Genomic DNA, 18,007 nt, shown 5'->3' with positions numbered 1-18,007 from the left:
GTTGTTTGAAAATTGCACACCATGTGTTTGGTAAAATGTCTCAATGGTAATTATTTTGTTTTTTTTTTGGATTGTGACTTCTCAAATTAGTTAGCATATGGTTTGTTAATTTTGATTATAACATGTTGGACTGCAATGTGGTAGTTTACGGATTGAAATGACATTGTTGGAATTTTAGTGTTGTTGTTGAATTGTTGAAAATGACACGATGTGCGTGTGAAAATGTATATTGAATTTGTGTTTTGTTAAATGTTGTGCAGATATGCCTCGGAGGAATACGTCTCAGAGACCGCCTGGGCCGCCTGGGCATCCAGATGTGTTTGGTAATCCAGAGGTTCTTCGCATCATGCAGGGCATACAGTCTGAGTGGAGTATGCTAGAGCAGGTGCCGACTCCGCGGAGGAGGAGTAGGAGTCCACGGGATGGACCAGAATGACTTGTGTAGCTTTTATGACTTGTGTAGTTTTTTTTGTTTGACATTTTGTTGGATTTGGGTGTAATCCTATCACACTTGCGCTTTTTAGCGTTTTTATGACATTATGCGTTATTTTATTCCGTTATTTTATTATGTTATTTTTCGTAATATAATTATGAGTTAATGCTTGATTGAATGAATGATGAAAAGTGTATGCTTGAATGAATGTATGAAAGAAGGATTGAAAAAATAGGGAAAATAGAGGTTTCTGCCTCTTCTGGTTGTATGCACAGAGTGTGCATGAGTTAACTCAAGCAGTGTTCACGCATGTGCTACTGGCTGCGTGAGTTAACTCACGCAGTGTTAATGGTTGCGCAAGTTAACTGACGCAGTGTTTAACACTTGCGTTACTTAAGTTGCGCAACGCATGTTAACTAACACATACATTTACACTTGCGTTACTTAACATGCGCAAGGGTAAATATGGAAGGGCTACAGGGTGCGAGCAAAATGTGTTGGGTGGAGAGCAAAATTCAATGTAATTTGGGCTTTGGTGCTAGTAAATTTGAATTCTGCTCTCCCCCAGCACAAAACACTCGCGCCCTGCAGTGTTACCAAATATACCCATGCGTGAGTTAAGTCACGCTGCGTGACTTAACTCACGCACAATATAAGCTCTGCGTGACTTAAGTCACGCACCACTGGCATGTGCACGAGTTAACTCACGCACGTTGGCCAGAGCTAAAGAACAAACGTTTTTTGGTCTTAGGTCAGTTTTTCAACATTCAATCTACACGTTTTTTTACCCATTATACACGTTTTTTTACCACATTAACGGTATTTACAATCTATATTACCATTCCCACCTATAAATATCCCTCCATACTTCCCTATTTCCTCACACCATATCATTCTCCCTCCCTCCTCACTCTCTCCCTCTATTTTTTTTTTTTTTTTTGTCAATAGTCTCTTTGGGGGCAAAAGTGATCAAACTTCTTCGAGGTAAAATAGTGAGCAGCCAACTTGGGAAGTGATCGACCCTTGGGATAAGTTTAAATATGCTTTTTTTAACCCATAAACTTTTTACCGTGGGTAAAAAGAATTTCTTGGGGTAAAAAAAACCAGATTTAAATTTAGCCCAAGGGTTGATGATGTATTTTTCCCAAGAAGGTTGCTCACTATTTTACCCCAAGAAGGTTGGTCACTTTTTATCCCAAGAGGGAGAAAATAAGTAGATTTAGTGAATTCGAATAAATTATTGTATCAATTATTGTATTGTATGAATTCTATTAATAAAATAAGATGTTGTTATATGCCTCAATTTTGTTCATTCCTTTTTATTTTATATTTGCTTTTATTTTCTAATTTTGTATTTAATGAATAAATATTAATTTAGTTCATTTCCTTTTATTTATATTTCTATTTATTTTAAGTGCATAACTAAATTAGAATATAGCAAATAAATAAATAATTTAGAATAAAGTGAACAAATAATTTAGAAAATAAATAATTTAGAATAAAGTAAATAATGTAATTTGAAAATAGTGAATAAATTAAAAAAAATTGCCACCTTGCGCCACTTAACTTGCGCAACGTAACTTAACTTGCGCATTAGTTTACACTTGCGCTAGTTAACTAGCGCATGGGCATTTTGGGCATGGTTGTAGGGTGCGAGTGTTTTGTGCTGGGGGAAGAGCAGAAATCAGTAAATTTTGAAGGTTAAATATGTATTTTTATTGTCAAAGGTTAAATATGTCTTTAATCTTTGTAAATATACAAATTTTTCGTTTTGATCCCTATATAATTTTTCAACTTTTAATCCATCAAAAGATTTTAATCTCCACTTTTAGTCTAACTCATGTGTAGCCTTCATGTTTTTGAATAAAATTTTGCAAAAATGTGTAAAATGTTATAAGAATCTCTCCCAGTTTTTTTAAAAAATATTTTTTAACAAAACATGAATTAAATATGCATTTTTTCAGTTTTCTGGCGCTTCAAAATTCATATTTAATTTATGTTTTGTTAAAAAATTCTATTTTTTTTAGAGATTTATATCATATTCTAAACATTCTTAAAACAAATCATTCAGACATATGAAAGCTACACATTAGTTGACTTAAAAGTATGGATCAAAAGTGGTGATGGAAAACTTTTGAAGGACTGAAGTCTAAGAAAAGTTTTAGGGAGATTAAAACAAAAAGTTGGTATATTTATAGGGACAAAAATATATTTAACACTACTTTTAAGAAGAATTTCATAAAAAATAGAGGTTTTAAGAACATGTATAACGAAAAGTAACAATCGACGAAGAATATTTAAACTTTTCGGAATGGAATGATGATAAATTAATAAACATTCTAATGCTCAAGTCAATATTTGATTGAGTTGAGCGAGAGGTTTATCATAAAAGAGTATTACACATGCATGTTCTTTATAAATGAGATTGAGGTGTATTAAGGTAAACCTTGTTGAGGGAATCTCGATATGAGCCTCTCAATGATCTATTGATCATTATGTGATGTTTATCACACAATGTCGGTAGAGAAGTTATGTTTGTGTGGTCAACTGGCGGTGCAATGTCATAACATGTGGCCCTTAAGTAAGTCTAGTCTATAATGGGACTAGACCTAATGAGAGACAACTACCGTAACTCTTTTAGTAGGAAATATGTCATGTTCAATCTCATACCAATCAGTACAAGACATAGTACCTTGTCTCGGGTGCTAGACGATACTATTTTAAACATTGCTCCCATCAATAAAACTTGCTCGAAAGATTAATGATATTATCAATATTGGGTATGCAAGAGCATCCACAATAATGATCGTTTTAAAAGAAGTGGGTATCACATATACACACCACTTATTTATATTTTTTTAATGTTAATTTCTAATAAATACTCGATCACTCTAACCTAACACCTCTAAAAAAATTCTAAATTGATTCCTCTTATAACTTTTTATCATTATTCCTCTAAAAAAAATCTCATCATTATTAAATATTATTGCTCTAAAAAAATTCACAAAATCGAAGAAAGTCAATGCACCAACACAAAATCGATTTTTATGGCATTTTTGTTTAATGGGTGGTGTCTAGTTAGAGAGGAGAGAATGTGTATACTTTATATAGTGAGTGATGTCTCTCTTACTCACTCTTTTTTATCTTTAATGGGAGTCCTTCATAAATTGAGTCCTAAGTCCTAACAGCTAAAAGAAACCGGTTAGGGGGTGCTCTAACCAACATGTTAAAAACTCTTCTTAGAGTAGATAAATTGGATATGAATAAACTTATAAGTGATAAAGGTTAGGTATGCGAAGGAAAAAAGTGGAAAACAATGAATATATAGAAACGAGAGGCAACTTAACGGTTAATAGTCATCGTCAAGAATAATAAATCAAACCACTTATGCAAAAAGGACTCCATACATTATAATGGCAATTACAGTGTTGGGGTCCCATCCCATGAACCACAAAGGAACAAGCCTGCCTAACTAATAGGCATTTGAATAAGACTACCTACATTCTCAAAAGAACAAAACAAGAAGACTACCAATAGCCTAAACTAAACTTTATCTATGTGTGTCACAAAATTAAAGATGTTTGGGTTGTTTAATCATTTGATCAAGATTACAATTTCTAATTGATAGGTATGAATAAGATATGTCGATTTTTTTTTAACGTTATACATAATCCAGACCCGTTTTTGGGAGTGCAAACAGCTCAACTAAGTTGGTCCTTTCAAAGTGATGAGCCTCAAGAAAAAAGAGTGTTGTCCAATATCCACCCCCACTTAAAGAAAAAAAACATGTTCCATGTTTTTATTTTTAAGTCAAAAAAAATGTTCCATGTTTCTATTTCTAAGTAAAAAAAACGTGTTTCTTAGTAAAAATAATTGTTAATTTTGATTTCGGTGGCTAATAATTATTATACGTATGTTATTTTCAATTTAAATAGAATATTGTTCTTTTAAAAAATTGTGTTTTTTTTAAGGGTCTTGTTAACCAGTGCCCTCGGGGCACTGGTTAAGGAATCCAAAAGTAGAAAAAATGTCTTGGAAATATAAACTGTTATTTTGACTAACTAATTATTACATCACTTTTTAATAGAATTTTACCTCTTTTAACTGCTTAACCTATGCCCCAGGGGCACTGGTTAACATTCTCATTTTTTTTAATTATGGACCTATTTTTACTATGAGAGTCGAGCCTCCAATTTCATAGGAACAACCCTGCATGAATTATCTCTAACCATTAAATTTCGCAGTTGTGTGCATGGATACATTGATTTAAAAAAGACTCAATCAGTAACTTTATTAGGATCACAATAACCTTAAAACAATACTGATATTTGTACAACTATTTTGTGATAATTTTTGACATTTGTTTCCTCTTCTTTTGAGACAAAAACAATAGAGAAAGAGTAAAAATACAATAAAAAAAAGTATAAAAGAGCAAAGTATCTCACAAGCTATTCAAAAATGATCGTACAAATATCACTTCTCCTCTTCGCATGTCCCACACGACCAAACCTACCGTCCAACTAGCTTACTTACGTTGAAAATTGAAACCATTATTCAGTAGTGGGACGGCTTCTTTAATTTGGTTGTTGCTGGCAGCATCTCCATGTTTGGTTGCTAGTAGGAGAATTAGAAGGAAAATTATAAGTCCCCTCAAATCTCAAAGTGTGGCATGAAAGATAATTAGTTATTAAAAAAAATTGAGAAACATAATTTGTTTATTTCATAATCAATATATACCCAATGCACTTGTCAGCAGCATGAAAAAAAAAATGCATTTGTCGGCATTTTTCTTCTTTTTTTATAGATAAAAGTGTAAATGAGCTGCACAAAAAATAGAGTTGGATTTTGAGAATTCATCAAAGTCATGGTAGATTTCAAAAGTATAAATAAAGATAATTAAAGGGATATATGATAAGTATAAATAAAAAATGAGGTCTTTATGGCAACAATTTGCATTTTTCAAATTGCAATGAAAATGAATCTTCCAATCGTGCCATTATTTCATGTAGATGTGTTTTATTTGAGAAAAGTATGTTATCCATATTATTTGGTTTTCTTCCCTCAAAAAAAAAAAAATATTATTTGGTTTTCTGATTTTAAGATCTAATTATTTTGTTTTCCACACATTGTCAAAAACATAACATTCTAAGAAGAGATGTATACTTTGTTTTCCATACATAATATTGCTCGCTTAGCCAAATTATATCATTTGTTGTAGTTTTGTTCATCAATTGTCTCCATGTAAATAAGGACACTTTATTATAGTTTTCCTCGGTTCCTCTAGGAAACGAGAGTTAATGATAGATCGTTTGTTTCCAGGAGAAAAACCATGGTGATCACACTATTTACAATTTGAGTACTACCTTAAAGACTCTTGTGAGTTATGATTTCTTTTTGAGTGCTTGTTGGTTCTATCTGTTACGGTTTAAGATAAAACTATATAATGACCAACTAAACTCCCATAATTGAAAAGATGTTACGGTTTAAGATAAAACTATATAATGACCAACTAAACTCCCATAATTGAAAAGATGGTGACACTTCACCAAACTACACCCAAGTAGGGGAACACTAGCTAGGCTTCACTTTTGACTATAAAACCCTTATCATTGGAGTAACATACCCATTGTTAAAACAGTCTCTTGCGGAGTGCAGCTCTATAGAGATGGGTCCTCAAAATTTTGGGATCAAATTTTTATTTATTTATTTATATATGATGCATGTAAAATTGAATATATACTTGTAACATGGTAATAATTTTTAGTTTGTATATTTGGTCAGTGGTAGAGATCCATGTAGTGGTATTGTCATGGTCTTGGTTTAACTCTTAGGATTTTTATGTTCTTCTCATTTAATCAATTTCTTATTTTTAGAGGACAATTATTATTATGACAGTCGAGCCTACAAGTTTATAAATACGGCCTTGCAAGTTGCATGTCGACTCTAAGATTAATGAGGTTTTCTAATTACAATTGTCATTAGAAGCATCTCCATTGAGATGTTCCTCTATGATTATTATTTGAACAATTTTTTTTTTCATTTCAATGTAGATAGTTTGGTTGGTGAACTAAGGGACAAAGAGGAGGTGAGTTCGATAATACTGCTAACTTTTGCAAAAAATAATCAACGTTTTTAGTGCTTTAATTTATCGTTGAAGTTTACAAACGATTTTTTCTCATTGCAATGAGTACATCATGATATCTCATTAACTTATAAGTCGTTTTGACAGTTTCACACATAATTATCTCTTATCAATGACATGAGAGAATGAGATTAAAAGAATATAAAGAAGAGAGAGTAATAAATGGTACTTGAAAAAAAAATGATGAATGTATATAACATAAATTCAATAGATATGTGATGTCCGAACACAACAAATATATTAGAAGATATATACACAATAAATGAAAACAAGGAAATGTAATTAGCCTTTGATCAAATAAAATTAACGTTTGGGATTTGGTGTCAACGGATCCTGTCTGTCTCTCTCTCTCTCTCTCTCTCTCTCTCTCTCTCTCTATATATATATATATATATATATATATATATATATATGGTTTTGCTAAAAGACACCTTTTAGCAAGTTATTCTATGAACATTTGATAAAAGACGCCAACTAATTTTTATGAAGGTGTCTTTTAGCAAAGTTATAACTAAAAAGTGGAAATCACACCTTGAGGCGTGGGTTGCTAAAAGACACCTTCATGGGTGGCTTCTAGCAAAACTCATATATATATATATATATATATATATATATATATATATATATATATAGGGCCTGCTAATTTACACCCACATAAAAACACTAAGGTGTAAATTAATAAGATACACCTCATAAAAACACTAAGGTGTAAGCTAGCAAAAATTTATGTTATTTTTATTATGCTAAAACGTGTAAATTATGAGTAGTATTTTATCTAAAATTTTAATTGTGGTAAAAAATTTGTCAAAAAAAAAGTATGGTTAAAATTATAAGTATAAATATATGTGACTCTCACATTGTAACAAATCCATCAAACCATGCTTATCTATTTCAATGATCCATTTTTGAAAAGTAGCTGGGTTGGATTAAGTGAATGCATTTTCCAAGTCATGCAAAGAAACATAGCTTAGGTCATACAATTATAGGTTCGGTAAATGATTTTTTTTAAAAGAAAGATGATTACAACATTTGATTAAATATAATAATGATCGTAAAACACAAATTCCGACCACACACTTATTTTTATCATTTTTTGCAAAATTATTTAGTTTATTTTTCTGAAACTGTTATTGGTTAATGAATCGTCGTACGATATATAGTTTCATACCCCCATCCTAAATAAGAGAGAGACAATTAGAAAGAAGACATAATTATCTAGATGCGTGTTACAAGGGAGTATGAGATAACCTCCTGGCGGTTTTGGCAAAGGACGGTTCCTATTTGCATAAAAAGATGACTTTGACTTCAGAAAGAATGATCACTTTTACAAACACCAAAAAACATATCGTCCTTGACTGAAATAATACCACCAAAGATAGGAACGATAATACTTCTTATGGTTTTTTTGACAGAAAGCAACTCATATCATTTCATTCATCAAAATAGATGAAGTTAAATAAAAGATATAGTGACGAGCATGCAACTTTGACTCCCTTAATAAAGTATGAGCGACATAATTTTCTTGTCTCCAAACACAGTTTATCTTAATGTTTCTAAATTGATTTAAAAGTGATCTACAAAAGGATATTATATTGTCAAAGTCAGATTGGTTGTTAAAAATTTTCATGATGTCGTCCACCATTAGCTTACAATCTAGCTCAATTTGCACCATTGACAAACCTAATTCCCTAAGCCAAACTATAGCTCCCTTAAGCCCAATGCATCTGCTTCTTAGAGTATGATAGTTGTCAAACCATTTCGTTAAAGCCGTAAAGAAATGGCATTGATCATTCTGGATACACATTCCAACTTCAAAACATTGTTGATCACTAAACAAAGCATCATCTACTTCTTATCTTATCTTATATAGTTAGTAATGATAAAATGTAAGAAAACCAAATATGCGAGGGATTGACAAATCGGCATAGCACATATGTCAGATATTACTTGGTAATTAATTTTAATTAAAATAAAAGACACATATAATCATTAAATCGAAAACAATCATTTAAACGATTTTTTATTTTATTTTTTAAAATCATTCAAACGATTAAGTCAATATGTGAACTCAATATATTTAAAAGAATTAAAGTTGAAGAATGCATGAAATAATGAAATTAGAATCAAACTTTTTTTCTTGCGAAAAACTTAGTTGGTAGCACCAACATATAATATATGTAGAGGTTGAAGTTTGTAGTGTGAATTTCTCACATATTCACGTAAACAGGACCTTCCCCGTATTAATTGAACTAAGAATATTATTAAATCATTAGCGGAAATTTATGTTTTTTTTGAACGATTTATGTTCTTTTTATTGTGCTAAAACGTGTAAATTATGGATCCGGATCCTCTCCTGCGAGGTTCTCTCCAGTTTCTGTCCTGCGCTAATCCTAGCCTTTAGATTAATCTACAGGAAAAAGGCAGAAAAAGATGATGAAAATTGAAAATTGTTTCACCGTCTTCCTCAAAAGTTCCCACTGCCCAGTGACCACCACTTATCTGCTGTCTCCGTCTAATCCTAACTCATTGCTGACAACAACGACGATGATTGCGAAAATCCCAGCTGAGAATGATACTTATCTTAGTTAACCATGTTGTGTTTTCAAAAAACCAATTACAACAGAATTCAACAAGGTTAAAAGGAAAAATCAAATAAAGTTAACTATCTCTCAAATTTTGATATCAATATTAAGTTAACCTTTGGAAAAATTTCAAGAAAGATATCAATTAAAACCAATTGACAAAGAAGGATTTAGTATTCGGAACTGATATCAATTGAATCAAATTTTAATTATTTCAAAATCACCTCCTGCATTTTGAAATTAAATCAGGTGAAGAGAAAAAATTCAATCAGGAAAATAATTTTGTGTTTGTAATTTGCCCTCTCTTCTGTGCAAATGTTTTGTTTTGTTCAACGAAGAGAGATAACAGAGAAAGGATCTGGAAATGAAATTAAACAGCCAACATTTCTCTCTCCTCGTCACGTTTCCTCCTTTTTTGTCATCATCGTCAGATTAAATCCAACGAATGAGAATTGCACAGGAGAGAGTGCAGGAGAAAAAACGCAGGAGGTGATCCAATTCCGTAAATTATGAGCGGTATTTTATATAAAATTTTAATTATGGTTAAGCTTATAAGTACATTTTTTTTAGGGACATAAGTACAAATATTTGTGACTCTCACATTATAATAAACCCAACAAACCATGCTTATCTTTTTCAATGACAACAATAATTTAATAACAAATATAATATAAAATTCTTATTTTTTTTAATAACACCAACAATATAACATTAATATCAGAAAATTTGTTTAAGGATATGATTGTTGTAAGAAAAAAAGCTATCCGAAAATCCCTTATCCTTTTATATATAGTATAGATATTGTTCCTATCGTAGGGGGTAGTCCTATTTTAATTAAAATTTTGAATAATATTATTAAAGAATAAAATAGTAAACAAAATACCCAAGAACACTCAGATGAGATGACAGAGGTCTCTTCTAACTTAACCAAGGTTCTGGGTTCGAATCCAGCCTTGGGCATGCAACAACGTTAAAATTTTCAGGAAGAGCTTACCGCCCTTTTGAGTCTCACAATGCTCAAAGGATTAGTCTCTGTAGTTGCGCGCGGAGGATACCCAGTTTACACCAAAAATAGTAAACAAAATAACTTAAATGATGAAGGGTAGTGTAGATAGGATGACAAAAAAAGGCCAAACCTGCCCAGTACCAGCCCCACTCGTCAATATCCTGCCTAAAAAAGGGCAGAGTGGGGCGGGCCAACTAGACATGTAGGGTTGGAAATCTCACCCTGTCCCGTTTTATGGCAGACCGACAGGTTAGCGAGTTGACCCATCAATATTTTTTTTAGAAAAACTATTAATTAAAAACTTCACATATACAATGTAAAAATATATAAATTTAAAGTCAATTTAAGGAAATCTACATATATTACTAATGACTCCACTAAAAAAATGAAAATATTCATTCAAACTTATAAATTACATCATCTAAAAATCTATAATAAATCAATAAGACATTCAAAATAAAAAACTTCATGAGTTATGAATTGAGCAACTGTAAAAAACACGATGCTAAAACCATGAAGCAAAAATGTAATAAAATTAATTGAATTTTTTCTCCCTACTATAGGAGGAGAAAATTTGAAAATTGATTGTGACTTATAAATAATAAGAAGTGATTTTTTTTTTAATATAACAACCCAACAGGCCAACCCACCCCGCCTCGTCACCGCACCGCTTTTTAGCGAGTTAGGCGGAATGGACACCCTACTAGTGACAGGTTCAAAATTTCAACCCGCCATGCTAAAAAAGGCCGGTTGGATTGGCCTAGTGGTATTGGCTTGGGGCCTGGGAGTGTGCTCCTCCTCGAGGTCTCAGGTTCGATTCTCATCGGTGTCAATTTGGGTGGGCTAATTTAGCTTCTTCAAAAATAAAAATAAAACGGGTCTAACCCATTTTGCCATCCCTAAACGTAGATAAGGAAAAATCAGTCAAACTCATGAATTTTCTTTATATATAGTATATATTAATAAAACCAACATATAATTCAAAGAATTCTGTGGATTGGTATGATTTTATTACAAATGCAACTTTTTCGGTGAGCATAGTTTTTTTCAGAATATTTATAGCGTCTTTTTTCTATAAACCAGTTTTTTCAGCTTTACAAAATTTGAACTTATTTAATTTATTTCAAAAAAGTGTTCCTAAAAACATTATTGCTGATAAAATATTCAATGTTATATATGATTGGTCATATAATCGTGGTTATATAGATGCTTTTTTTTTAAGTATCTTTAATTGCGAGTGTAAGAAAGGTAGCTAAATTCAATTATTAGGATAAATGTTGTGATCGGGTTTCGAATCTCAACCTCTCTACTCGTACACATGTAATGTTTGCAATGACTATATAGTCATTACATCTATCTAAAAAAAATCACTATATAAATAATTGTGATTATTAACATGTGAACATAATGATAGCCATGTAGTTAGTTTGGTTGTATATGTACTCGTCATCCGATGAATCAATGACATGTCATATTTTCAGATAGGAGTAGTGTCAACAATGTTTGGCATAGGCTAATACCGTCAAAGGTGTCTTTGTTTGTGTGGCGTCTCCTTCGCGATAGACTTCCGACTCGCGGTTGTAACGCCCTCCTTTTATTTAGTTATTTTTATTAAGTTAGAATCTATTTATGTGATTTATTTATATGTATGAGGTGTTAGTGTTTTATTATGTGGCATTATTCTATTATTTATTAAAATATGAGAATTATTAGTTTAAGTAGAATTGGAGGTTAGAATAGAAAGAAGAATAAGTTATTGGGCCTAAATAGATTTAGGAAGAGTGATTAGTATTATAAATAAGGAAGCTTAAGTTAGAACGAGTTTTTATGATTATACGGCTTTTTGGAGAAAGAGGAGAACTCAGAGAGAGAGAACCCTAGGAACGAAGAACGCTGCTTTTGATTTCAGAAAAACAATCTAAGGTAAGGGTGATACTATCTTTCACTAATATTAGGTCTGTGAATCATTAGATTGCATCTAACATGCTTTAGGATGAGTTTGTAAGGGGAGTCTCTATTCACATAAGGGTTTTACGAACATATGGGTAGTGAAGGGTTTGCATTCTTTTCTTTGTTTTCACGATGTTTCAATGAATTCATGTTAAACTCATGCTCTAGTTTGCTGTTGTGATTTAAATTAATGAAAACCTAACATTGGGGATTTTATGAAAATCAAATAATTAGTCTTATGGAAGCCGGTTATTTTCTTGATTGCTTGTGAATTGATTACGTATATATATTCCTGTGCGATGCCTGCTATGATTTTGAAAATTCTAAGTTACTGTTCCAATATATATATACATGTGTTATTCTTTTATTTTCGGTTACGTATACATGTTCGTTTACCTCTTAACTAAGTTATTGATGTTAAATACATATATTGATTTTAAATACATATTAGAAGGATAAATTTAAATGTGATTTAGTGAAGATACTGAATTATAGATGAATCGTTTAATGGGATGCATATCTTAACCACCCATATATTTATTCTCTGTTTTAATTCTATTTGTGAGTTCTTTAGCTAATTTTCATTCTGTGAATACACCTTTAAGAGATTATGCATATATACATATGTATATATTTTATCTCAAAGAATATATTTTATTTATATTTAAAGTGATTTTATAGAGATGATTGTGTTAATGAATTATTTTATTACTATCTTTAAATGTGTTTGAGATTAGCTTTATGTTCCATATGGAGTGACTTAGACACTATAGTTATTTGCCATGATGAATTATTTATATGCGGCATATACTGCTGAGTCTTATTTAAGATGAAAGTGTCGGTCTAAGTCAAGAAGTTATAAGAGATGCTCTTGAAGTTGTCTAAGTTGTACAAAAGTTACGTTGTTGCATTAGAGTTGTGTCGTTGCATAGTCAGAGATGGGGGCTTAATGTCCGACAGGTCCTTTATGACCTTAGAGATGGGGGCTTAATGCCCGACAGGTCTATTTATGACCTTAGAGATGGGGGCTTAATGCCCTGGTGGTACCATGGGGGCTTAATGCCCTGGTGGTCTATTTATGACCTTAGAGATGGGGGCTTAATGCCCTGGTTGTACGAAAGTTACGTTGTTGCATTAGAGTTGTGTCGTTGCATAGTCAGAGATGGGAGCTTAATGTCCGACAGGTCCTTTATGACCTTAGAGATGGGGGCTTAATGCCCGACAGGTCTATTTATGACCTTAGAGATGGGGGCTTAATGCCCTGGTTGCATAGTCAGAGATGGGGGCTTAATGTCCGACAGGTCCTTTATGACCTTAGAGATGGGGGCTTAATGCCCGACAGGTCTATTTATGACCTTAGAGATGGGGGCTTAATGCCCTGGTGGTACCACATGCATATTGAAGATGATTTAAGATGATTTAAGATGTTAAGATGTCAAGTTGCCGAGTTATTAAGTTGTTAAGATTTTAAGATGTCAAGTTGTCGAGTCGTTAAGATGTTAAGATGTCAAGTTGATGAGCTATTAACGAAGTGTTTTATGAATGATTATGGTGTTTAAGATTAGTAATTGATGATATATGAAGATGTTTATGATTAGTACTATGATAGTTTTTTGACTAATATAAGAAGATTAATGATACTAGTTAAAAAAGTTAAGTTGTTAGATATAATTAATGAATTATATATGTTGTTAAATGTAGTTTATGAGTTACCTGCTTAATATTATTGTTTGAGAAATCTCACCCCTTTGCTTGGAAATGTTGCTCTTCGTATGGGTAACTTGCAGGTAACCAGGATTAGTTGCGGTCGTGAATGGACTCCTCACAAGTGTGTCTTAGGTGCTCTGATACGTAACGGGATGGGAATTTTGATACTATTTTCTGTTCCTTTACGTATTGCTTTTGAAGTTTAAGAATTATTATTGAACTAAGATTTATGAGACTTTTATGATGAGGCCTGCGTGCCAAGACCTTTTTATTGTTGAACTAATTCCGTTGCAAGGTTTTTGAATTACTTATGTTAAATGATTTTGAAGAATAAATTGTTATTTATTCAGTTTATAAATTTTTAAGAAGTGTAGCATTCCGTTTAAAGTTGTTAAACTCTGACTTATATTTAAGAAATTTTTATGTTGGGAAAAACGGGGTGTTACAGCGGTAATTTGTTACGAAGAAATATTATTCAGATAAATAATTCTTTATGTGTGAACAGTTGTGAAGCTATGGAAACAGCAGGACACTTGTTTTTATCTTGTGGTAACTCTTGTATCATTTGGTCGTTGACATTGGATTGGTTAGGCTTATCTTTGGTACATCATAATCAATTTTACTCTATGGCGGGATTTCCCCGGAGTACACATCCTTACTTTACAGGTATCTGGTATGCTTCTGTTTGGGTGATATGGAAAGAGAAGAACAAACGCATCTTCCAAAATGAGGCATCCAACTCATTCGTTCTCATTGAGCATATCAAACGCATTTCTTTTTTGTGGATGAAAGCTAAGAATAATTCTTTTAATTACTGTTATTATGACTGGTGTAAACATCCGCTCCTTTGCATGGGAGTGCACCAGTAATTTCTATTAGATGTTTCTTGTTGGTGCCTTTTCAGTTGGCACCTGGTTGGTTGTAAATATTTAGCAGGGTTTCGCTTTTTGCACGTCTTGTGCAGGGCGTTTCTTGTGCAGTTTTAATATATATCATTTTAGCTTGTGCAAAAAAAAATAAAAATGACATGTCATATTTTCATATTAATTTATTTTAAAATAAATTTAAAAGTTAAACAATTTTTGCCCAGAGGATATCGACATTCAACTAAACTCCAAGGTACCTACAAATTTACTTTATTAACATTCGATGTAAGGGATATAGTGAACTGAAAGAGATGCATGCAACATTAATCAAGTAAACTAAGAATAAATTTGTCAATGCTACATTAAAAACAAAACAATATTTATCAGCATAAATGTGTTGTTGGAACATGTGTGGATATTGAGTAAAAAGACTAAACACAAATTCCCATGTTGGGTAGAACTAGTGTTGTGTGAATTGAAAAAAGTGGAAGTCCCATATCGGATGGAACACACACATTAGTAGTGTTTATATAGTGGGGGTGTACCTCTAATTAATGGGGGTACATAAGCACTAGAGAAAAAATATATATTGATATATATTTTATTATTTGGAAATGATAAATTAAATAATTAATTTAATCATTATTAGAAAGTGCTTTCTTAGTCCCCAAGTTTTGCTAAAATATTTTGGTACATAATATAATATATTTTTGTACTAAATTTAATATATTTTAGTACTCAATTAAGATATTTTTGTACTAGATCTAATATGTGAATTACTTAATCGCAAAGTAATATGTTACTTGTTCCCAAAGTTTCTCATATTACTTGTTCCCAAAGTTTCTCACTTATTAGTTGTGAATTTTCTCTATAAATAGAGAGCTCACACAGTGCATTCCACACACCAAAGAGTTTCATTGAGTTGTCGGGAACTCTTTCTCTCTTCTCCCTTTCTTGACTTGTGTTGACGAGTCTTTCCTCTCTTCTCCCTCCTTCGACTTGTTTAACAAGTCATTCTCCTTTTTCTACTCCTTTCTGTCCCTTCGGAATTAAGAGTGTTCTTAAGACCATAGTCCCTTTTCGGTTTAATGTCCCTTCGGAATCAAGAATGGTCTTAAGTTCATAGTCCCTTCGGTAATATATGTCCCTTCGGAATAAAGAGTACTTTTAAGATCATAGTCCCTATTTGGAATAATAATGTCCCGTCGGAATCAAGAATGATCTTAACGGTATATAAATATTATAACAATATTTTTCTGTTTGAGGAGAAATGGTGGTAACACCATATTTGAGTGGTCATAGTACCATATTGATAGTTTGGAGAACTTAAGGGTTAGAATGGTAGAAACACCATATTTGAGTGGTCATAGCACCATAATAGAATGGTAATAATACCATATTAAAGTGGTTTCAGTATTAAAGAGTGGTCTTAGTACCATATTTGAAGGTGTAATTCTCGAACGGTTTTCTACAGTGCAGTAGTTAACCGCACAGTTGTAGCTGGGCTTGTTTTATCCTGAAGGCGGCGTGGTTGATAGTCTACCTTGCACAACTTTGGGTAGTGCCACGAAACGTCTTAAAGAGAGCGACCTGGTCGTGACTCAACCTAGTAACAACTTCGGTAGATAATAGAATTTGGAAATCCAAATACAATAGTTTGGAAATCCAAAAACAACAATTTTAAGACGTTTTGATATGCTATGTCTACCGAAGAAGTTACTTTATTGAGGTTTAATTGTCCCTAAATACATTAAGGATAAATCAAGCTATAGAAATACATCTTTGACTGAAACAATAAAGTGCTTGTTGTTTGAAACAACAACACTGAATTTTGTGTATCCCTTTCTCAATGAAATAATTCAGGAACGGTACTATGTTGAACGTGGTCTCTATGAGAAAATGAGTGACTACTGCAGGTGGGTTGTGTGCAGCAAAACAAAGCTTTCATTCACGTATAGGATGAGACACCTATTCGCTTATAATGGTTTGAACCATTTATCATTTGTCCTGGAACGACTGCCGTTAGAAAGGGAAATTGTACAGAGCCACCTTTTGAACATAATCAAAGCTTATTTATTGAACAATCATGAATCATGTACCGTGGAATAAATAGGAAAATTTTACCATCCAAATGGTCATTACTATTTATATGAGAAATGGGATCAATTGAAAAAGGCGTTTTTCGATGAACTGGAAATTATACGAGAAATTTGTTCCAAATGTTTCGTATAAATAAGAAAGAATCTGAATTTCAGATTTCTATTGAATAAGACTGAGTTGACTCAGACTTAAAGAGAGACTTGTGTACAATGCATTCTTGCGAGAAAAGACTGCGCATTGATGGTATGTTCAAAATTAAAATTCTCCTTCTATTTTATTAGTTGTGTGATTTTAATATTTGACATATCAAAATTGATCACGAACAAGTGTTTAAAAACTTGAGTAACTTGGAATTAATTCTAAAGTTATATGATTGAACAATTTTATTTATTGCAGTCAAGATATATGAACCAAAAGTTCATATAAATCAGAATTTAGAGAATATGTGTATTTTGATGACACATGAATTAGAAATGATAAAATGATATTTTTATCATATTTATTGATGACTGTGAATTTTGGAAAATAAAATTGATATGCTTGAATGTTCAATTTTTATAACGAAAATTGAAATTTATAGAGTACCTAAGTCTAAGAACAAAAATTTTAATTAAGAAATTTTTGAAGAAAAGACAATCCAACTTGTCTTATTTTTGAACTTGGGATTGTCCGGACTATATTTGGCTTCAGGACCCCAAGAGAGTTAAACTCACTAGTAGAGCCTATGAATATGTATTCATTAGGTATGTTATAAATAACGAAGCATATAGGTTTTAGGACCTAAATGTTAAAGTGATCATAGAATTAAAAGAAGCTGATTTCTATGAAATAAGTACCCCTGTAAATTAAAGAATAGTGGGGGCACTAGTGGGGGTAAACTAGATTCCCTTCTAAAAATTAAGAACTAGTGGGGGCACTATATCTAATCACATTCATGTAATTAGAAATAGTTATGAAAACATCATACGAGATGTTATAGAACCTCAAGGAGGTAAGAAAGCTAAAAATGCTAAAGAGTACGAACTTGGTTTATACATTGGAAGAAGATTCATTAAGCCTTAAAGAAGTTATATCCTCATTGGATGCTGAATTATGGCAAAAAGCAATAAACGATGAAATGAATCTTCTAGAGTCTAACAAAACATGACACTTGGTTGACTTGTCTCATAGTTGCAAAATCAATCGGTTGTATTTGGATTTTGGAAAAAGGAACTAAAACCT

This window comes from Medicago sativa, chromosome 5, assembly GCF_051527215.1.
Source record: "Medicago sativa cultivar Bolivia chromosome 5, Bolivia_mono, whole genome shotgun sequence".
Lineage (NCBI taxonomy): Eukaryota > Viridiplantae > Streptophyta > Magnoliopsida > Fabales > Fabaceae > Medicago > Medicago sativa.
The sequence above is the reverse complement of the archived record's forward strand: the minus strand, read 5'-3'. Positions refer to the sequence as shown.